Below are 24592 nucleotides of genomic sequence, written 5' to 3'. Positions count from 1 at the left end.
ACTTGCATTTGTGCAGTATTAAAAGTATTGTCACTGAAGTGAGACTGTATACTGATGTCTATGGTCTTGAATAGCCATTACAAGCCAGAGTACCTTGGTTCACTGGGAGCCTTTGACCAATTAACACTAATGCTCTCAGGATATTCTTTGCCTTTATTTTTTATAATAATGAAAATATTTATAAATAGATGAACCATGAGTTACTTTTAGTATCTTATTGGTACACAATTTATATATACCATAAAGCTCACCCATTTAAAGTATATAATTCAATAGTTTTGAGCATATTCACAGAAATGTGCAACAATTACCGCAATTTTAGAACATTCCCGTCACTCAAAAACAAACAAACAAACAAACAAAAAAAAAACCTCCATATGGATTAACAATCACTACCCATTTCCCCCACAATTCCCCTTGTCCCTGGCAACCACTAACCTATTTCCTGTCTTTATGGATTCATCTACTCCAGATATTTGATATTACTGGAATCATGCAATATGTGGTCTTTTGTAACTGGCTTCTTTCACTTAGTATAATGTTTTCACGTTTAGTCCATATTGTAGAATGTATCAGTACTTCACTTCTTTTTACAAACAAATTACCAAATCATATTTCATTTTATGGATATGCCACATTTTATTTACCCATTCATCAGTTGATGAACACTTGGTTGTTCTACTTTTTAGCTATTATGAATAATGCTGGCATGAACATTCTGTACACGTTCTTTATATGCACATGGGTTTTAATCTCTCTTGGGTATATTCCTAGGCTGGATCATATGGTAACCCTATTGAACCTTTTTAAGAAACTGCCAAAACATTTTCCAAGGCAGTTGAGTCATTTTACATTCCTACCAAAAATGTATAAATAAATGTATAAAAATTCCAGTTTCTCTATCAACCATGTCTGCCAACACTTGTGATTTTCTCTTTTAATATAACCATTCTGATAGGTATGCCATGACTTATTTTATAATTTACATAATTGATTTCACTTTCTCATGACCATTCTTTTAATTGTGACCACAGATTTTTTCTGGTGAGAGATCATCAAATCTCAAAAGATGAAAACCAACAACCTAATCACTAAACCCAGTGTTCTTTCCCATTATCCTTCCCCTGTGACCTGTTGCCTTCCCCACAGTTGTTTAAGAACCAGTAAAACCAATTTAATTGTTCAAACTACTTCAATTTGATTTCTATAGCTTGCAACCAAGGGTCCTGGCTAACCTGCCATGGGTTAGTTCTTAGTCTGCTGATCTTCTGCTATATACTTTCTTTGAGAGATTTTATCTATGCTCATAGCTTTAATTTGATCTATGATAGAAAGATATTCGGTGTGGAAGCTTTTGGACCTCAATTCAAGCCCCAGCTCTTCTAATTAGCACCTGAGTAAATTTATTTAACTTATCTGAGACCCCATCTCCTCATCTATATAATGGGGCAATAAAATATACTTTACAGAGTAAATTAACAGAATGGAGTCTGGAACATGATAATCATGCAATAAATAATGTTTCTCTCTCTACCTCCCTTTTATAAGTAGATGACCCCAAGACCAGCCCTTCAACTCTCATTTCTCTATTGACACTCCAGTTTAGCCTTTCTCTTTGCCTGCCAGACATTTCCATTCACATTAACATAACTAATGTTATGACATACAACATGTTTAATCTATCTAAAGGTGAGACCATGGCCCCCTTAAAGTCACTTCCTCATTATCTTACTGTTTCTCTCCACAGCATCACTGTTTTCCAAATTGAACCTTCTTTGATTTCTCTCTTTCCATCAATCAGGCACCATGATCTCTCATTCTGTCCTTTGGAATGTGAAGTGCCTTAGTCACCTCAAGTCTCAACTATTCCCTCTGGAGTCTTTTCTCTACCTCTAGAATATCTCCACTCCAATCTATCCAAGGCCAGGTTAAAGATCAGAAAACACTTTCTTTGACCATGTTGTTACTCTTTTTAAATGGTACCTCAAAGATTACAGAATGAAGTACACATTATCTAGCCTGATAATCAAGGTCAAGCATGATCTGATTCCAATTAATAATCTTCCATCACAAAACTTTTACTTTAATCAAAGTGGTTTTTAAACTACCCCCCAAACATATCTGGTACTCTCCATCCCTCCATACTGCAATTCTGTTCCTTTCTTTCCATTGTTCTATCTTTCAAAGGCTTTCCAAGTCATTTCTAAGAACTATCTCCATTAGTTATTCAGCCTGGGTAGGGTACGGGGAAGAGCACCAGAGATTACAAGAGATACCCAAGCCCTGGGATGTGTGAGTAACTTTGAGAACACAAAACAGCCTTTTTGTTGAACTTATTAAAAAAGCATCACCAACTCCTATCATAAACAAAGGGGAATTTTCTCTAATATATAAAGACCTACTAAATACTTCAAAGGAGTGCCTGGTCCAAGATGGTGGCATAGGAAGACCCCCAAACTTACCTCCTCTCATGGATGTAGTGAATCTATACCTACAAATACAGTAATTCCTCCTGAAGAACTGAGGACTGACTGAACAGCTTCTGTATGAATGGGTAGAGGGACCACATAAAAAATGGCAGGAAAGACAGAAACATGATAACATTGGGAATTGTACCGCAAACACTAGGAACTTCAGTAAAAAGAATAGCACTAAGAAGCAAAACACAGATTTACTTGACCTGGGGCACAACATTAAAAACAACTTAAAGGGCAACTAGACTTAAGTGAAGGAAACCCATTTATTAACCCTAGAGCACTCACCAAATGGTAGAGGAACTGCTGGAACTGTCTCCAGAGATAGAGCTGCTGGCAACACCATGGTTTACAGCCCCCTCCACCTTGATAGTACAGATAAGAACATGGTCACAGTGCTACAGTGCTCCACTGCCACCTCAGTGAGCCCCAGATGCCTATCCCATACTAGATCCAGCAGTCCTACTAAGTCTGCTTCAGCATGGTGCACATAGGAAAACCCCACCCTATATCCACTACAGTCAAGGCAATCTCATCAAGGCATCCCAGGTGCAAAGCACCCCACAACATCCCCAGATGACCTACTTCAGCTCCACCCATCCCAATAGGACATCATCTGCACAGAGTGTCTCAGCTCACACCCACCCCAGCTCCAGCCAATTAGCCAAAACTATCAGGCACACATAGTCTATAAAGGGGACATTCTACACAAGACCGCCTCAAAACTGGGATAGGCAGCTGTTTCGCATAATTTATAGAAACAAGCACAGAATATTAAACTAAAGGAGAATATAGAGGAATATGCTCCAAATGAAGTAATTAAGACAAAACTTGAGAAAAAAAGTAAACAAAATGGAATAAGCAATCTAACTGATAAAGAGTTCAATGTGTTGCTCATAAAGCCCCTCACCAGACTTCAGAGAAGAGTGGATAGTTTCAGTGAGAATTTCAACAATGAAAATATTAAAAGAATCACTTAGAGTTGAAGAATACAATAAGTTAAATAAAAAGTACACTATGGGGAATCAACAGCAAATTAAAGGATGCAGAAGAACAGATCAGCAACCTAGAAGAATGGAAATGGAAAGCACCCAAGCTGAACAACAAAAAGGAAAAAGACTTTTTTATATAAATTTATTTTTTATTGGTGTTCAATTTGCCAGCACATAGAATAACACCCAGTGCTCATCCCGTCAGTGCCCACCTCAGTGCCCGTCACCCAGTCAGGCCCACCCCCCGCCCACCTCCCCTTCCACCACCCCTAGTTCGTTTCCCAGAGTTAGGAGTCTTTCATGTTCTGTCTCCTTTTCTGATATTTCCCACTTATTTGGAAAAAGACTTTTAAAAAATAGGACAGGTTAAAGAACCTTTGGGACAACATCAAGCATTATAACACTCACATTATAGGTGTCCAAGAAGGAGAAGAGAGAGTGAAAAAAGCAGAAAAATTATTTGAAAAAAATAATAGCTGGGATCCCTGGAGGGCTCAGTTGGTTAAGCATCTGCCTTTGACTCAGGTCATGATCCTGGAGTCCAGGGATCAAGCCCCACGTTGGGCTCCCTGTTCAGTGGGAAGTCTGCTTCTTCCTCTGCCCTTCTCCCTGCTCCTTCTCTCTCTCTCTCTCTCTCTCTCTCTCTCTCAAATAAATAAAATCTAAAAAAAAATAATAATAGCTGATACACTTGTGAAAATAATTTATAGAGATGTTGAATCAACATATTATATACCTGAAACTAATGTAGCATTGTAGGTCAACTATACTGAAGGAAAAATGTTTTCTTAAAGATTGAGACTAGTTGGATAAGAATATTCTTCCATATAGCACAACTACTTAGTATTTAACACACATTATAAAGTTATGAAAAAGGGGTGCCTAGGTGGCTCAGTCAGTTGAGCATTTGACTCCTGATTTCAGCTCAGGTCATGACCTTAGGGTTGTGAGCTTGAGCCTCACATCTGGCTCTGCATTGAGCATGGAGCCTGCTTAAGATTCCCTCTCCCTCTGCTCCTCCACACACACACTCCAAATAAATAAATAAATAAATAAATAAATAAATAAATAAATAAATAAAAATAAATAATTTATGATAATACATTAGGTAAAAACTAGGGAAAACTGGAATAAAGTATGGACTATAGTTTTAAAATACTGCATCAGGGCACCAAGGTGACTTAGTTGGTAAAGTGACCAACTCTTGATTTCAGCTCAGGTCATGATCTCAGAGTCATGGGAATCAGCCCTGCATCAGACTCCGTGCTCAGCAGGGAATCTGCTTGAGACTCTCCCTCTCTCCCTCAGTTACCCCTTCCACCCACCGTTCATGTGCTCACTCTCTCTCTCTCTCTCTCTCTCTCTAAAATAAATATTTAAAAACAAAAATACTGCATCAATGTTAGTTCATTAGTTGTGATATATGTACCATAGTAATGTAAGATGTTATTAATAGGAGAAACTAGGAACAGAGTATTTAGAAACTGTCTATGCTAAACTAAAGTTATAAAGAAAGAGAGAAAGAAAAGCTGAAAATTCCTCTAACCTGGAGAAGGAAACAGACATCCTAGCCCAAAGAGCACAGAGAGTTCCAAAGAAGATGAACCCAAGGATATCTAAATGAATACACATAGGGCAGCCCGGGTGGCTTGGTGGTTTAGTGCCTGCCTTCAGCCCAGGGCATGATCCTGGGGACCCGGGATTGAGTCCCATGTTGGGCTCCCTGCATGGAGCCTGCTTCTCCCTCTGCCTGTGTCTCTGCCTCTCTCATGAATAAATAAATAAAATCTTTAAAAATAAATAAATAAATAAATAAATAAATAAATACACATAATAGTTACAATGATAAAGATTAAAGATAAAGAAATTTTTAAAATCCAAAAAGAGGCAAATATATATAGTTACATATAAAGGAAGCCAAATAAAACTATAACCTGATTTTTCAGTAGAAACTTTTCAGGTCAGAGTGAGTGATATTATATACTCTAAGAACTGAAAAGAAAAAACCTGCAACTAAGAATATTCTACCTAGCAAGGATATCATTAAGATTTAAAAGAGAGATAAAGAGTTTCCCAGACAAACAAGTTAAAGCAATTCATCATCAATAAACCAGCCTTACAAGAAATGTTAAAGGGACCTCTTTAAGTAGAAAAGAAAGGCCATAATTAGAAGAAGATTATAAATAGAAAGATGTAAAATCTGACAACATACATATAAAATATGGAGGAAGGTAAAAGATAAATTATTTTAAAATGTGTTCAAACTTGAGTGACCATCAACTTGATGCTTAGTGCTATATACTTAGGATGCTAAATATGAACCTCATGGTATAACCACAGACCAAAAACCTATAAAAGATACATAAGAAATAAAGAGAAAGAAAGCCAAATCTAACACACACACACACACACACACACACACATACACACAGTCATAAATCACCAGGAAAGACTACAAAAGAAGGAACATAGGAGACCTACAAAAGCAATCACAAAATTAATAACAAAAGTACATAACCATCAATAATTACTTTAAATATAAATGGTCTAAATGTTCTAATCAAAAGACACAGGGTGGAGTTAAGTGGGGGTTCTGAGAATATGAAGTAGAAAGACCCTAAACTCACCCCAAACCCATATTTAGAACTAGATATCATTCCCGTTGAACTCAACAAACTGGAGAGCCACTGAAAGACTAGCAGAACAAACCACAACTAAAGGTAGAGAAGGAGCCACATTGGAAAGGTTATGCAGGGCAGAAACAGTGGTTGGAAGATACCCAGAGGAGGGACAGGACTGTGAGTGTAAAGAGGAAAAAGTACCTGGGAGCCCACAAAGGGAAAACAAGTCCCCACAATGTCTGGTCTTGAAAACCAGAGGGGATGAATTCCATGAGTTTGTATGACCAGCAGGACTTGGAGCCTGGAGCTTTAAAAATCTGTTGACTCAGCACTAAGCAAGCAGGGAGGGTGAGTGATATAGCTGGATCCCCACCCTTATAGAGACAGTAGCCCATAGAGAGGCAACATAGAGTCAACAGGTTGCACAATGCCTGGGCAAAAGGGAGGAATATCTGTTTATAAGGATTTCAGAAGATGTTGAAGGACTTGTCTAAAAACAAAGAAACTAGCAAGTACAATTTTCCTCACCTGCCCCTCAGCATAAACAGAACTACCAGGAGGCAGTGCTGCACAGACACTTGCTACCTAACCTGTTAGTGGTATGCTCTGTCCATGAGTTCTCCTGAGAACTTGCCCATTCTAAGCCTGTGGGCTGGGGCTCTAGGCTCAGTGCAATTTTTTTTTTCAGTGCGAATTTTTTAACACTGTTTCTGCCCTACCACTTCAAATGCCATGCCCTCAGGAGCCATCAGGAGATCCAGCCTAGGACCAGAAGTTCAGTGCAAATTTTGCTAATGTCACCAGGAGCCCCACCCAATCACCACCAAGCTCCCACTCAGCCTTGCACATACAGACACCCAGCCCTGCTCTGCACCCCAGGCTGCTGCCACTAATGCATGCTGCACCCTTGGCCACTGCTGCACCCCTAGCCACCACTGCACTTTGGGAGATCTAGCCTAGGAGCAAGAGAAGAAAATAATAGAGAAAGACTATGAAAACTACCATAAAATGAGTAACAAAATGGCAATAAGTACATACCTATCAATAATAACTTTTAACAAAAATGGACTAATGTTCAAATCAAAAGACAGGGTAATGGAATGGATAAAAAAAGCAAGACCTATCTATAAACTCCCTACAAGAGACTCACTCCAGATATAAAGATACACACAAATTGAAAGAGAAGAAAAGGAAAAGCATTTACCATACAAATGGAAGCAAAAAGAAAGCCAGCATAATGAGATGCCGGGGTGGCTCAGTTGGTTAAGTGTCTGCCTTTGGTTCAGTTCATGACCCCAGGGTCATGGGATAGAGCCCCACATAGGGCTCCCTGTTTAGCCAGGAGTCTCCCTTTGCCCCTCCACCTCTACTCCTGCTCTCTGTCTCTTGCTTTCTCTCTTTCTCAAATAATTAAATAAAACCTTTAAAGAAAAATATTTTTAAGAAAAAAAGGAAAGAAAGCCAGGGCAGCAATACTTATATCAGACAAAATAGACTTTAAAACAAAGACTGTAACAGGAGACAAAAGACACTATATAATCATAAAGGGAATAATCCATAATCCAACAAGAAGATGCAATGATTGTAAATATTTATATATATACACACCCAACATGGGAGCACCCAAATAGAAAAAAAGCACCTAATAACATGCATAAAGCAGTAATCAAGAATAATACTGTAATTGTAGGGGATTTTAACACCCCACTTACATCAATGGACAGATCATCCAAACATAAAATCAACAAAAAAACAGTGGTTTTGAATGATATAATGGACCAGATGATTAATAGATATAATCAGAACATTCTACCCTGAAATAGCAGAATACAGAATCTTCTCAAGCGCACATGAAACAACCTCCAGAAAAAAATCATATTAGGCCACAAAACAAGTCTCAACAAATACAAAAAGATAGAAGCCATACCATGCATCTTTTCTGACCATGACACAGTGAAACTAGAAATCAACCATAAGAAAAAAATCTGGGAAGAACACAAATACATGGAGGTTAAAAAACATGCTACTAAACAATGGATGGGTCGACCAAGAAATCAGAGAGGAAATCCAAAAATACATGGAGACAAATAAAAATGGTCCAAAATTTTTGGTATGTAGCAAAGGCAGTTATAAAAGGAAAGTATAAACAATACAGGCCTACACATAGAAGCAAGATAAATCTTAAATAAACTACTTAACCTTAACCTAAAGGAATTTTAAAAAATAAAAACAAATAACCCCAAACCAGTAGAAGGAAGGAAATAATAAACATTAGAACAGAAAGAAAGAAAACAGAAAGTGGAAAAAAAACAAAAAACAGGTCAATGAAACCAGGATCTGGTTCTTTGAAAAGATCAACAAAATTGATAAATCTTTAGCCAGACTCATCAGAGAGAGAGAGAGTGAGACAGGATCCAAATAAATAAAATCACAAATGAGAGAAGAGAAATAACCAACACCACAGTAATACAGGCAGTTATAAGAGAATATTAAGAAAAACTATATGCCAAAAAATTGGACATCCTAAAAAACAATAGATAAATTCCTAGAAATGGGGGCGCCTGGGGCGGCTTAGGTGGTTAAGTGTCTGCTTTCAGCTCAAGCCATGATCTCGTGGTCCTGGGATCAAGCCCCACATCAGGCTCCCTGCTTGGCAGGGAGTCTGCTTCTCCCTCTCTCTTTTCCTCTCTCTCTCTCTCTCTCTCTCTCTGCTCCCCTCCTACTGCTCATGCTCACTCTCTCTCTCTCAAAAAAATAAAATAAAATAAAATAAATTCTTAGAAACATAATCTCCCAAAATTGAATCAGGAAGAAATAGAAAACTTGAATAGGCTGATTAACAGTAATGAAATTGAATTAGTAATCTAAAAATTCCCAACAGACCATCTGGCTTGTCCAGGACCAGATGGCTTCCCAGGGGAATTCTACCAAACATTTAAAGAAGAGTTAATACCTATTCTTCTCAAAGTATTCTTGAAAGAGAGAAAGAAAAAGAAAGAAAGAAAGAAAGAAAGAAAGAAAGAAAGAAAGAAAGAAAGAAAGAAAGAAAGAAAGAAGAAAGAAAGAAGAAAGAAAGAAAGAAAGAAAGAAAGAAAGAAAGAAAGAAAGAAAGAAAAAAAGGAAAGAAAACTTCCAAATTCATTCTATGAAGCTTGCATCACCCTGATAACCAACCAGATAAAGACATTACAAATAAAGAGAACTATGGGCCAATATATCTGATAACATAGGTGCAACAATCTTGACAAAATATTAGCTTATTGAATTCAACAATACATTTAAAAAAAATCATTCACTGTGAATAGCTGGAATTTATTCCTGAGCTATAAGTGAGGTTTGACATTTGCAAATCAATCAACATGATACAATCACATCAACAAGGGAAAGGATAAAAAGCATATGATCATTTCAACAGATGCAGAAAAAGCATTCAACAAAGTACAACATCCATTAACAATAAAAATCCTCAATGAAATAAGTTTAGAGAGACATAATAAAGGCTATATATGAAAAGACCCACAGCTAACATCCTTAATGGGGAAAAACTGAGAGTTTTTCCCTGAAGGTCAGGAAAAGACAAGGATGACCATTCTTACCACTTTTATTTGACATAGTACTAGAAGTTCTAGTCATAGCAATAAGACAACAAAAAGAAATAAAAAGCATCCAAACTGGTAAGGAAGAAATAAAACTGTAATTATTTGCAGATAACATGATAGAGTATAGAAAACCCTAAAGTCTCCACCAAAAAACTACAACTGATAAAGGAATTCAGTAAGGTCACAGGATATCAAATCAATATACAGAAATCCATTGCATTTCAATACATTAATAATGAAGCAGTAGAAAGAGAAATGAAGAAAATAATCCCATTTAGGACACCTGGGTGGCTCAGTCGGCTAAGTGTCCAAGTCTTGATTTTTGCTCAGGTCATGATTTCAATGTTGTGAGATTAAGCCCCATGAAAGGCTCCATGTTGGGTATGAAGCCTGCTTAAGATTCTCTCTCTCTCCCCTTCTGCCCCTCACCCTCTAAAAAAACTGAAAGAAAGCAATCTCATTTACAATTGCACCAAAAAGAATAAAATACCTAGGAATAAATCAAGGGGAAAGAAGAAAGATCTGTATTCTGGAAACTATTAACTCTGATGAAAAAAAATCTCAGATTTCAAGCTATACTACAAAGCTATTGTGATTAGAACAATATAGTAATGACATAAAAAATAAACACATTAATCAATGCAGCAGGGCAGAGAGCCCAGAAGTAAACCCACACATATATGGTCAATTAATCTACAACAAAGGAGGCAAGAATATACAATCTCTCCAATCTCTTTAATAAGGAAAACTGGACAGCTACAGTACAAAAGAATGAAACTAGATCACTTTCTTACAGCATATATAAAAATAAACTCAAAACGGATAAAAGATCTAAATATAAGGCCTGAAATAATAAAACTCTTAAAGGAAAACATAGGCAGTAATCTCCTGAACATTAGCCTTAGCAATGTATTTATGAATATGTCTCCTCAGGCAGGGGAAACAAAAGCAAAATTAAACTATGGGGACTACAGCAAAATAAAAAGCTTTTGCACAGTGAAAGAAATCATCAACAAAAGAAAAAGACAACCTTGTGACTAGGAAAAGACATTTCCAAATGATACATTTGACAAGGGTTAATATTCAGAACATGTAAAGAACTTAAAACAACTCAACACACACACAAAAACAAATACAAAATAATCTGATTTTAAAATGGGTAGAGGGGACGCCTGGGTGGCTCAGTGGTTAGGCGCACCTGCCTTCGGCTCAGGGCGTGATCCTGGAGACCCAGGATCAAGTCCCACATCGGGCTCCCTGCATGGAGCCTGCTTGTGTCTCACTCTGCCTCTGCCTATGTCTCTGCCTCTCTCTTTCTGTGTGTCTCATGAACAAATAAATAAAACCTTTAAAAAAAATGGATAGAGAACCTGAACAGACATTTTTCCAAATAAGACATAGAAATAGTAAACAGATCATCAGGGAAATGCAAATCAAAATCGTAATAAGATATCACTTGATACTTGTCAGTCGGCTAGTATCAAAAAGATAAGAAATGACAAGTAATTTTGATGAGGACGTGGAGAAAAAGGAGCTCTCATACATACACTGTTGATGGAAATGTAATGTAGAAAACAGCATGGAGTTTCCTCAAAACATTAAATATAGAATTACCATATAATCCAGTAATTCCACTGCTGGGTATTTACCCAAAGAAAATGAAAACACTAACTGGAAAAGATATATGCACCTATCTGCATGTTTATTGCAGCATTATTTACAATGTCCATGATATGGAAGCAGCCCAAATGTCCATCAATAGAGCAATGAATAAAGAAGATGTGGGTATATGTATGTATGGATGGACCCAAATATGGACAGACCTAGAAAGTATTATGCTAAGTTAAATAAGTCAGACAGAGAGACAAATATCGCATGATTCCACTTATACGTGGAATCTAAAAACCAATACAAATGAAAATAAAGCAGAAACAAATCCATAATACAGAGAACAAACCCATGGTTACCAGAGTGGAGGTGGTGGGAATGGGCAAAATTGGTAAAAGGGAGTGAGAGATACAGGCTTTCAGTTATGGAATGAATAAGTCATGGAGATAAAAAAAAACACGTAGAGAATATAGCCAATGGTATATAGCATTGTATGATAACAGATGGTAGCTATACGTCTTGGGAGTTAGCATAACATTATACACTTGTCAAATCACTGTTGTACACCTGAAACTAATGTGACATTGTGTGTCAACTACACTTCAATTTGAAAAAAAAAATTTTTTTTTAATTTTACTCCATTGTCTCCTTGCATTCGATATTGCTGTTAAGAAATCTAAAGTCAATTTGATTTTTGTTAATTTTTAGGCAAGTTGCTTCCTTTTCTCTAAAAGCTTTAAAATTTTTCTTTAATCTTGAATTTCTTTTTTTTTTAAATTTTATTTATTTATTCCTGAGAAACACAGAGAGAGAGAGGCAGAGACATAGGCAGAAGGAGCCAAGGCTCCCCACAGGGAGTCCAATGCGGGACTTGATCTCAGGACCCTGAGATCACATCCTGACCCAAAGGCAGACACTCAACCACTGAGCCACCCAGGTGTCCTAGAGAGAGAAGGAAGCTCCCCGCCTAATGCAGGACTCTATCACAGGACCCCAGAATCACGACCTGAGCCAAAGGCACACCGAGCCACCCAGGTGCCCTACCCTTGAATTTCTTAAACATTCTATATGTCTAGATGTGGATTTTTCTTTCTTCTGATTGGTAAAAAATGTGCCTTTTTGATCTGAGGTAATTTTTTTTAATTCTGAGAAATATATTTATACTACATTTATCAATTATTTCCTCCTCTCCAGTCTTATTTCTGTTTCTGAAATTTCTATTATTGACACTACCATTTTCATCTTCCATATCTCAAGTTATCCTTCTGGGAATGTGCCTTCTAAGAGTCTTCCTTACACTTATTCATTCTTCAGCTATATCCTCCTTATTAGTTGTTTAGTGTATTGTATTATTCCAACTATTTTTGAGATTTTTTTTTATACTTTATGCTTCCAGATACTTCTTTTAGGAAGAGGCAGCTTTTAGAAAAAGGCCATGTTCCTTGAATACAACATTTATTTCACCTTCACTTTGTATTTTTATTTATTTTTTTAAGATTTTATTTATTTATTCATGAGAGACACAGAGCGAGGGAGAGGTAGAGACACAGGCAGAGGGAGAAGCAGCTCCATGTAGGGAGCCCAACATGGGACTCAATCCCAGGTCTCCAGGATCACACCCCAGGCTGCAGGCAGCGCCAAACCGCTGTGCCACAGGGGCTGCCCAATCACTTTGTATTTTTAAACATTTTTCAAAACTTGAAAGTATTTTCTTTTGCTTTATATCATCCTAAAATCTCCACAGTAGTTTACATTTGTGAAGCATATTACCAAGCTCTTTCAAAGACATTATCATAATCTCTTCAATAGGCCCAAGAGGTAGATGCCATTTTATCTGAATCTTATAGAAAAGAAAACAGAAACCCAGATAGAAAAAATGACTTGCAAAGTGTAATATTGTCACTTATAATAAGAATTATATACATTTGGTCTTTGTCCCTGTTTCTGTCAGAACTCTAAAACCTTTGAAATTTCAAAAGTGATAAGAACCATAATGGTGTTTGATATCATAACCAAGCTCTTTCAAACACACCACAGTTATATTAACGTAGTGAATTTTAAAAAGCTAGGTGAACCCACCGTGCAGTCCCACAATTAGAACTTTCAATCCCACCTACCCTCACATCCCAATAGGGAAGAGAAACTAGAGGTTGAATTGATAATCAATGGCCAAAGATTTAATCAATCATACCTAGGGAATAGGTATGGAGAGCTTCTGAGTTGGTGAACATATGGAGAATAGAGGAGAACAGTACACTCGGAGAAAGCATGGAAACTCTGTGGCTACATACTTTCCCACATACTTCATCCTATGCATCTCATCCATGTAGCTGTTCCTGAGTTACATCCTTTTACACTGAACTGATAATTTATTAAGTAAAATAGTTCCCTGAGTTCTTGAGCCATTCTAGCAAATTAATCAAACCTAAGAAAGGGGACTTGGGAAACTAATTTAGAGTCAGTTGGGCAGAAGCACAGGTAACAACCTGGACTTTTGATTGGCATCTAAAGTAGGGGCAGTTTGATGGAACTGAGCCATTAACCTGTGGAATCTGACACTATCTCTAGAAAAACAGTATCAGAAATGAGTTGAATTGTAGGAACACCCCCCCACCACCACTGGTATCAGAGAACTACTTGATAGTGTGGGGGAAAAATATATATCAGAATTGGAATCAAAAGCATACAAAGTAATGGAGCAGTTTGGCCTAAAACCTAATTCCTGTGACCCCCAGTCTAGGGCTAATTCAGATCTGCATCTGAAACACATATTATCTACTAAGAATTTTTTGGTTAGAATTTATTATAATAATTGATAGTCCTTAAATTATTTAAATATTTTTAAATTATTTTAATTATAACAGTAAATATAATCAGACTACAGAAAATTTAGAAACTTAAGGAAAAAATTACTATTATTCTAACATACAACCTTATTATTTTCCCTTTAAGAGTGTACCATAATGCAGAAACTTCTTGAATATAGTTAGCTAAAATACATTTAGCAAATAAGTATAAGACAAGCAGTAGGAAAATTACCTTTACCCCCAATTCAAATTCCTATATTCTGATTACTGATACTACCTGTCTTTTTCTGCTCCTGTTTCCTGATCTTTGTATTTTCTCTTTGACAAATTAGACTTGGTCATTACAGCCCCTAATTTCAGATCCTTTCTTGGTTTACACCTAGAAACTGAATATCTTAAATATCTAGACTGTGATGGCAAAAGTACCTGGGCTCATGGGAAAGAATGTCATGATCTACAAAATGATCAACCATGGAGCCAGAGGGTAGCATTATAGTTTTTGTTAATCTTGTCCCGGACCTTGATCTTTAAGTTGCTTCTAATTTGGGTAATTTTAATCATTAACTTAATGGTTCAGAATCCAGACTTCTATTCCACCCTCTAAGTCCAGTTCACCTATCTAACTTAAGCCTATCTCCTTTTACCTCCCAGAATAAACTGAAGAAAAAATAAAATAAAACCCCACATGAAATGAAGTGACCTATTTTACTTAAAAAATACTTTCTAAAGCCATTTTAAAAGGCTTATGCAAACTTTATAATAATATGGAAAAACTATGATACAATTTTAACCTGAACAAATTATTATACATATAAAACATGAAAATAACAGATTTTTTTTTAATTTTATTTATTTATGATAGGCACACAGTGAGAGAGAGAAGCAGAGACACAGGCAGAGGGAGAAGCAGGCTCCATGCACCGGGAGTCCGACGTGGGATTCGATCCCGGGTCTCCAGGATCGCGCCCCGGGCCAAAGGCAGGCGCCAAACCGCTGCGCCACCCAGGGATCCCGAAAATAACAGATTTTTTTAACCTCTGCAGGAAAAATAGAATGGAAAACACTAACATTTTAAAAATTATTTTTTAAGTGGTTGAAATGTGCTATTTTATTTCTGCCTGGTTGTTTTGTTTGTTTGTTTGTTTGTTTTCGAGAGAGAGCGCTCTCAAGCAGGCTCCATGCCCAGCCTGAAGTCCAACACAGACCTTGATCCCAAGACACTGAGATCATGACCCAAGTGGAAACCAAGACACTTAACCAACGAAGCCACCCAGGAGCCCCTTATATTTCTTTTATTTCTATTCTACATTTAGTAAGAACAAATAAATATGAAAAATACAACTTTAAGAAGCAATAAAAAGTCTAAAGTATAGTTTAATACCTCTCATTTATTAATTTTTAAAAAGCAATACACAAATAATCAAATTTTCCTTTGTCAACTCAACCAGAATCCTAAAATTGTCAGAAGTTCTACCTAGGAGTTGATTCTCAACTTCTAGACTGTCATAATTTTCAAAGGTCCCAATTTCTTAATTCCTAGATGTCTGTTGTCTTTTCCATCCCAGCACCTTTGCTGTGTAGGCTTATCTTAATGTAGGTCACTGCTCATTAGTGGACTACAAACACTTCATACATACAAAACTTATTTTTGTTACAAATAAGAATATAAAGATAAATAATGATAAATGTGTATTAGACTTATAGGTTATGTGAAAGATTAGATACAGAGAAGATAAAACTTGTCATAAATTAGCTATAAAACACCTGATGGAGCATTTGGCCAATGCCAAAAAAAAAAAAAAAAATCTTCCTGATTTGCTAGAACATTAAGAACCGAATGCTCTGAGTACGCAGGAAAATATAGTCAAAAGAGTCAACAGTCTTAAAACAGTAACAGTGAAGAATACAATAACCATGAAATGTATTTTCTATTTCCCACCAAAAAAAGATTTTATTTATTCATGACAGAGCGAGAGAGAAGAGGGAGAAGCAGGCTCCATGCAGGAAGCCCTATGAGGGACTTGATCCTGGGACCCCAGGATCATCCCCTGGGCTGAAGGCAGACGCTCAACCGCTGAGCCAGCCAGGGATCCCCTATTTCCGAAAAATTTTTTAAGAAAAAAAGAGGAAGGTGCCTTGGGTGACTCAGTCGGTTGAGCATCTGCCTTCTGCTCAGGTCGTGATCCCAGGGTCCTGGGATTGAGTACCACATTGGGTTCCTTGCTCCATGGGGAGCCTGCTTCTCCATCTGTTTCTGCCTCCCTCTGTCTGTCTCTCACAAATAAACAAAATCTGAAGAAAGAAAGAACGAAGAAAGAAAGAAAGAAAGAAAGAAAGAAAGAAAGAAAGAAAGAAAGAAAGAAAGAAAGAAAACATCTATCTTCTAAATCCCTCAAATGGCCTGCTACAATTTCTACTCTTCAAAAATGTATAATGAACACAAAAAGTTTGAGAACATTGAGGTAGGTAACACTTCTTTCTATTCTCTCTACATGTAATGCCTCTGTTCCCTTTCTCTCAAACACTGATAATAAAAAATGAAAGCAAAAACTATTTCGCTTGTGTCTGATTTCCCTACTAAAATTGAGAGACATTTCCCTAAAACTGGTGTGAGAGTTAATAAACTCACTTTAATCTCTTACTCAAATCAGAACTGACAGTTTTGTATTCCGTATTACATTATTTATTTGTTCTACATAGATGGTTCCTGGCACTGACTTTGGCCTGAAAAATGAGCTCCAATTACAAACTGTTTCTATTAAAAGAAGTGTATCTCCTAGAGTATTTTTACTAAAAAATTAAACTTGCACAGAAATTAAAATTTATCTTTACATGTATAGTGAATCTTTCTGTCAGCCATTCAAGAAAATTATCTCTACACATGAAACTAACTAGCTCCTAATTTACCAAAGTAGTGAAATAACATATGGCTTGTTACCTAAATACATTTCATTTCCACACAGAAGTTATACCTCCATTTCACTTTTTAAAAATAAGGGGACATAGATTTCAACTCTCAAGAATATAAGGGCAGTAAACAGATTCATGCAAAAATAGTGGAGATGCACTTCATTTTGGTCTCCAGAATAGAATCTCAGGTAAGTTTGCTGACCCCAAGATTTACTCACTTCCTCTTGGAGATATTACTGTAGGATTAATGGCACTTACAAAGCATTTCTTATCTCTCTCTCTCTTTTTTAAGATTTTATTTATTTTCTCATGAGAAACGCAGAGAGAGAGGGAGAGGCAGAGACATAGACAGAGGGAGAAGCAGACTCCACGCAGGGAGCCCGACACAGGACTGGATCCCGGGACCCCAGGATCAAGCCCTGATCAAGCCCAGGATCAAGGCTGTGCTAAACCGCTGAGCCACCCAGACTTCCCTTTCTCTCTTTCTTTTGTAGATATACCTTGTCTCAACAACCATACTGAAGACTTTCTAGAATAAAGACTCTTACCTCTTAGTGTCTTCAGTATCTATCCTGATGCCCCACACATAATTTCAACGATGATAAATGTGATCCTTACCAAGAACGTGGCCTTTCATACTTCACTTTCCTTCCTCCTCTGTAAAAGAAGAATATTAAATATACCTTATAGGGTTGTTATGAAGATTAATATAATGGCAACATAATGCCTAGCATCCACCTCACCTTGTACACTATGAATTGATTGTACATAGGCTTTTATGATAAAACAAAGTAATGTTTCCACACTTAATGAATTTTTAACACAAAAAGAAGAGAAAATTGAAACCAGTAGATCAAACTAACAACCAAAGTATATTTTAAAATCATATGCTATATTGGGGTTTGAAAGTTTACTTAATTATATTGATGGGGTTCCGGCAGGCAACCCCAGAATGTGCCACTTTGGCATATAGATTATTTGAGCAAAAGGGAATCAAGGCCTAACAGACTCAAGAAGAGATTTTACCTCCTCCCTTAACTACCTAAAAAAAATCTAGATTTGAGGTCCGTACCAGGAAGAAAGTTATCACCAGAGAGAAACTTTTAATCAGAAAGACTTATCCACATGACATGGCAAACATTTGTTTACCAAACATTTGCTCTTCCCATCTTCCTGTGAAATGTCTTGCTTCCCTTTGGAGCCCCAGATGCCTATCCTTCTCTCTTTAGCCCAGGGTGGCATTTAAGCCTCAATTGTCTAACTGCCTTTGACACTCTCATGCCTCTGTCAAGCTCTCATACATACATACAAAATTAAATTTGCTGTTTAGTTAATCTGTCTTATTTCAATGTAATTATTAGACCAATTTTCTTCCCCTACAATATTAAAGTTATCAATGGCTACTCTGGCTCAGAGCTTTACTATGAATGTGCTAGTCATATTAGAACAAACCACATGCTTCCCAACTTCCCAAAAATAAAATGAAATAATTTTGCTAAACTCAGTAATTAATAAAAAATCTAATTTAAAATAACCTCTAAGCACTATGAAACAGAAAAAAATGTTATTTAGCAGAGCATAAAACTTATTGTTCAAAGAAAAAGGTGAAAATTCTTAAATTAGCCCAAAAGAAATTATCCACATTTTCCTACTCTAGCAAACTGTAATCGCATATTTATCTGCTATGACTGATGCTTATATGGGGACTGAAAAGATATAGTGGAAATAAAATCTGCAGAATCATAAATCAGATTGCAGAAGATGATGCAACTCATGACTCAGGCAAGTACAATAGTGATGATCAAAATTATGCTTGCATTTTTCAATATATTTATATTATATTTATATTAAATATATCATATTAATATATTAATATTAAATTAAATATATTTATATTAATATAATATTTACTATATTAAACTAATATATTAATATAATATTTAATATATTAAACTAATATATTAATATAATAAAATATATATTATATTATATTATATTATATTAAAAATATTTTTTGTCATAGCAATTGTAATTTGTAGTATCAGCTGATTATCATGAGTGGAGCTAATGTTAGATAAAAATAAATCATGATGTTCAAGTAAAAGCAAATAGATGTTAAAATATTAATCTATATAATATTTTTGGACAGTAATAAAAACATGATGATAATGACCTAAGTCTGTACTTTACTACAAAGTTCTTCAAGAGGAATGCCTGGGTGACTCAGCAGTTTAGCATCTGCCTTTGGCTCAGGGCATGATCCTAGAGTCCTAGGATCAAGTCCCTCATGGGACTTCCTGCAGGGAACGTGCTTCTCCCTCTACCTGTCTCTGCCTCTGTGTGTATGTATGTGTCTCTCATGAATAAATAAGTAAAAACTTTTTAAAAAGTTGTTCAAAAAATATTTTACATTCTCCAAATATCTGTTGTAAAATTCCCTCAGCAGTTACTAATTTTTCTCTAAACAAACTGGCAATGGTTAAAAAAAAAAAAAGGCATGGAGTGTAGGTTCAGTGAGGAGAAAAGAGCAGAAGGAGGAGAGAGAAGACAAAGGAAGCGAGAGAAGGTATGTAAGACAGGTATGCAATATAGACATTATTTACCTCAAGGAAATGAAGAACAGTAAAGATCTTCAAAGTTCCAGCTCTCCAGGCTATATATATAAGGATATATATATATATATATATATATATATATAGAGAGAGAGAGAGAGAGAGAGAGAGAGAGAAGGAGATTTATATATATAAGGAGATATATATATAATGACTCTTCCTTGTCAAGTACAATTGGAAGAAAACATGTAAAAGCAGAATACAGTGATAAAACATAAAGCTTGCCAATAATTTAATTCTTGAGCTAAGTAATTTTGTGGTCCTATTTCTCTGAAATATTCTCTTTCTGTAAAACAAAAATCCTTCTAAAAACAACTGTAACATTTATTCTTGATGAATCTTTTCATCTTACTATCAAAAATTCCAAAACATAACATTAAATTCTTTGAGAAAGACATCTCTACTTACACTAAAATTCTCCCAACACCTTTTATTCTGAATGGCTTCATTTTACTAAAAAAAAAAACTACTATGTTTCATATGTCTTCTTTAAAAAAAAAAAAAGATTTTAAATTGAAAAATCCTTCCCCCTGGTTATTCCAGTAGACAGTTTAATTTATTTGACTATGCTATTAGAGTCTTGCCTCGATGACTTTATTCTCTGGTATGTAGAAACAAATTGATAGTTGGTGACATCTAACATAGCAAAAATTTGATGATTCCTTTAAGGAGAAGAAAAAGAAGAGAGAGTATTTTTTATTAAAAGGGCTTTCAACATAGTTAGGCTCTATTGTCTTTTAAAAATGACAATATTCTTTTTTTGCAATTAAAAATAGAAAAATAGGGATCCCTGGGTGGCTCAGCAGTTGAGCGCCTGCCTTTGGCCCAGGGCGTGATCCTGGAGACCAGGGATCGAGTCCCACATTGAGTCCCACATCGGGCTCCCTGCGAGGAGCCTGCTTCTCCCTCTGCCTGTGTCTCTGCTTCTCTCTCTTTGTGTGTCTCTCACGAATAAATAAATAAAATCTTAAAAAAAAAAAAAAGAAAAGAAAAGAAAAAGAAGGGCACTTGGGTGGCTCGGTGGGTTAAGCATCTGCCTTCGGCTCAGGTCATGATCCCAGAATCCTGGGATCCAACCCTGAGTCAGGCTCCCTGCTCAGTGGGGGGAGCCTGCTTCTCCCTTTCCTGCTCTCCTTGCTTGTGCTCTCTCTCTCTCTCTCTCTCTCTCTCTGTCAAATGAATAAATTAAATATTAAAAAAAAAACCAGAAAAACATTTCTATCCACGAGCTATTTTTAAACTATGAAGAATATTTAATCTTTTAACCTTTATTAAAAGAAAATAAAAATGGAACAATCACACTTCTTTAAAAAATGGATTTATCAATTCCTACAAAACAGCCTTCAGAAAAATGCTTCAAATTATTCTTTATGTGTATTTAACAAATATTCACTGAATGCCTGCCATTGTGCTAGGTATAGTCCAATACCTTATAGAGTTTCTGTTAAAGAGATAAAGACGTAAATCACACTAAAGAAAAATTATAGTTGTGATGAGTTTTCATTGTACAAAAAATACGAACATTTCCATTTCCATAACTAATTTAACCTTCTTAAAATAACCATTTCAAATAGGTGATAATATAAACATACTTGTAGTATAACCAAAAGTTTTGACCTGGACGCTGTGGAGTCAGAAAGTCAAACTCCAGGTGAAAGAAATTGTGGCAAAGACTTTCTAAACAATAAAACAAATATATAACCTAAATTACTTTAGATCTTAATGAAAAAGAGATTTACTGTACCCTTACCGAATAAACAAAATAATAATGATTCCATTTGGAAGTTACCTTTGCTAAAACCTTTCCTCCCAGGATGCTGTGGGTTCAGAGCTACACCTGGTGGCCATACACAAACTTGCAGGAAACTGTTGTAAACCATGGAAATTTAGAAGCTATGCCTCCATTAACCAAAAATAAGCATCTCTCAAGAAACTGTTATGATAACTGAGGGAAATTTTAAATTTTTCATGAAAAATAAAAATATGGTAAAGTATAACATGTACTAATATTCTAACAAGGCAGAATTTAAGTGATGATATATGGATACTCACTGGACAATTATTATAACTTTGCTATATTTTGAGAAATTTTCAAAATAAAATGTCGAAAAAATTAAGGATTTTAAAAAATATTCCATCACCATTATTTTTTAACACAAACACCTTTTTAGGTATTGTTTTAGGTATTGTTCCCTATTGTGAACTTTGTTCACCAACTTGTGCAAAAATGACAGACAGCCCTATACTGTTAGTGAATTAGCCAGTCATCAAACCAGTGCTGAGTCTTGGGGTATTGGCAGAGCTGTGACTTGAGTTCTAAAAGTTCAAGGTGGTACAACTCACTGTTCTGGACAGGGTGCTTTTGGAAATATGTATTGTGGGGGCTGCATGTTTGCACCAACCAAAACCTGGAACCATTAGCACTGCAGAGTGAACACAACACAAGTGATATACCATCAGCTCTACCTTGGCTGCCTCAACCGTACCACCACAGGTCATGTCTAAAAGTCATCACACTGAGGAAGTTCCTGAACTTCCTTTGGTGGTTGAAGATAAAGTTGAAGGCTACAAGAAGAAAAGGGAGGGGGGTGCCTGGGTGGCTCAGTCAGTTGAGCATCCGACTCTTGATTTGGGCTCAAGTCATGATCTTAGGGTCATTGGATCAGGCCCTGTGTCAGGCTCCATGCTCAGTGGGAGTCTGCTTGAGATTTTTCTCTCTGTCCTATCCCTCTGCCCCTTCCTCTCGCCATACAAGCACTCCCTCTGTCTCTAAAAAAATAAATAAATCTTAAAAGAAGAAGAAGAAGAAGAAGAAGAAGAAGAAGAAGAAGACGACAACGACGACAAAGATCAAGGCTATTTTGTTTCTTAAGAAACTTAAAGCCTGCTAGGCTGAAGCCTTTATTTGTTGGTTCAGGACTCTAGTGTTTTTCCTGCCTCCATCATGGAAGCCCATACAGAAAAAGGGGCCAGAAACTCAAAGTAGTTTGGAATGCTGAGCCCTCTACATGGAAAGCAGCTGTTCTGTAGAGTCCCACAGTCCTATGATGGACTTTGTAGGAATGAGAAATAAACTTTTGTTAAACCACAAAAAAAAAGGAAGAAAGAAAGAAAGAAAGAAAGAAAGAAAGAAAGAAAGAAAGAAAGAAAGAAAGAAAGAAAGAAAGAAAGAAAGAAAGAAGAAAGAAAGAAAGAAAGAAAGAAAGAAAGAAAGAAAGAAAGAAAGAAAGAAAGAAAGAAAGAAAGAAAGAAAGAAAGAAAGAAAGAAAAAAGAGAAGAGGCTTAAAGCCTGAAATAATATCAAAAAGGTCTATGCCTCTCTGCAAATGAGGGCTGACAAGGGCAAAATGAGAAACGGACATCATGTCCAGCAAAGGGGACCCTGCATTATCTGTAATGAGGGAAATAGTACCACCAAGGCCTTCAGAAACATCCCTGGAATCGATCTACTTGATGTAAGCACACCGAACATTTTGAAATTTGCTCCTGGTGGGCAAGTGGAACATTTCTGAGTTTTGACTGAAAAGACCTTTCTGCAAGTTAGATGACCTATATGGCACTTGGTGTAAGGCTGCGTCCCTCAAGAGTAACTACAACCTTCCCATGCACAATATGCTTAATACAGACCTTAATAGAATCTTGAAAAGCCCAGAGATCCAAAGAGCCCTCTGAGCACCATGCAAGAAGTCATCACAGAGTCTTAAAAAAGAATCCACTGAAAAACCAGGCAAAAATATTGAAGCTAAACCCATAAGCAAAGACCATGCACTGGAACACCATTCTTTGCCAGGCCAAGAATCACAAGCTCCAGATGGATAAGGCAGCAGCAACCTTAGAAGCCAAATCAAATAAAAAGGGGGTTCCAGGCAAGAAATTGTGGGAGTAAAGAAAGGAAAAAGGCTGTTCATGTTCAGAAGCAGAAGAAATGTTTGGTGGGAAAAAAGGCTGCAGCTACCAAAAAACCAGCAGCTGAGAAGAAGCCTACAGAAAGAAATCCACCACAGAAGAAAAGAACCTGCTGAATAAGCTTTAATTTGTTCTCTCCATAAATGTCAAATTGTTATGGGCAGCTAATTTAGGGGAAAAAAAGGCTTGATCAAAAGCAGTGAGAAACATGAAAAAATAAATAAATATTTTTATTTTAATCTATACACATTCAATTCAGAAAGTAAAATTCCCTTTAAGAAGATGAGAAGGAAAATTTTAAAACATGGCCAGTAAAAAAAACTGAGACTTCATCTCCCAGAGCAGTTTTTAAATGTAGTCCTCCCAAGTAGCTGCATCAGAGATACTTAAGGGCACTTGTTATAAACATAGATCCTCGAGTCCCCATCTCATCTCTGGGTATGGACACTGGGAAACTTTCATTTTTAAAAAAGAAAACTAGATGATTCTCATGCAGATTTAGGTTAAAATTACAAACGAGGAGAAAGATTTTAGTGAGTCATATACAGTGGGATTATTTAGATGCCGGACAGTCAGGAGACAATCGAATACATTCTGAATGAACACATATATGCATTTTTTTCTTATAGGATAGCTTTTTTGAGGTATAATTCGCACACCACAAAATTCACCCTTTTAAAAAAGCAAATATTCAGTGGTTTTCATATAACCAGAATTTTGAAAGTTTCACCACTATTTAGAGAACATTTCCATCACACACACAAAAAAAGACATCCCACATCCATCAGCAGTCATATCTTCTCCCTACCATTCCTTATCTCCAGGCAATCCCTAATTTACTTTCTGTCTTGATAAATTTCTTTTTCTGAGCATTGCATAATACCCAGATATGAAATGTTCAGATAAATTAAATTATACAGTATGCAGTCTTTTGTGACTAACTTCTGACATTACACTTACTGTAATGTCTTTAAGATTCATCCATATTGTGGCACGTATTAGTATTTCATTCCTTTTTATTGCCAGGTAACTTCCACCGTATGACACACAACGTTATGTTTAT

The 24592-nt window shown here is 36.3% G+C and overlaps 1 pseudogene; it reads left to right on the top strand.

Moving 5' to 3' along the window:
• Nucleotides 1-17163: 17163 nt before the first annotated feature.
• Nucleotides 17164-23645, top strand: LOC121474570 (annotated as a pseudogene).
• The last annotated feature ends 947 nt before the right edge of the window (nt 23646-24592 follow it).

This window comes from Vulpes lagopus, chromosome 13 (genome assembly GCF_018345385.1).
Source record: "Vulpes lagopus strain Blue_001 chromosome 13, ASM1834538v1, whole genome shotgun sequence".
NCBI classification, from domain to species: domain Eukaryota; kingdom Metazoa; phylum Chordata; class Mammalia; order Carnivora; family Canidae; genus Vulpes; species Vulpes lagopus.
The sequence above is the reverse complement of the archived record's forward strand: the minus strand, read 5'-3'. Positions and strand labels throughout refer to the sequence as shown.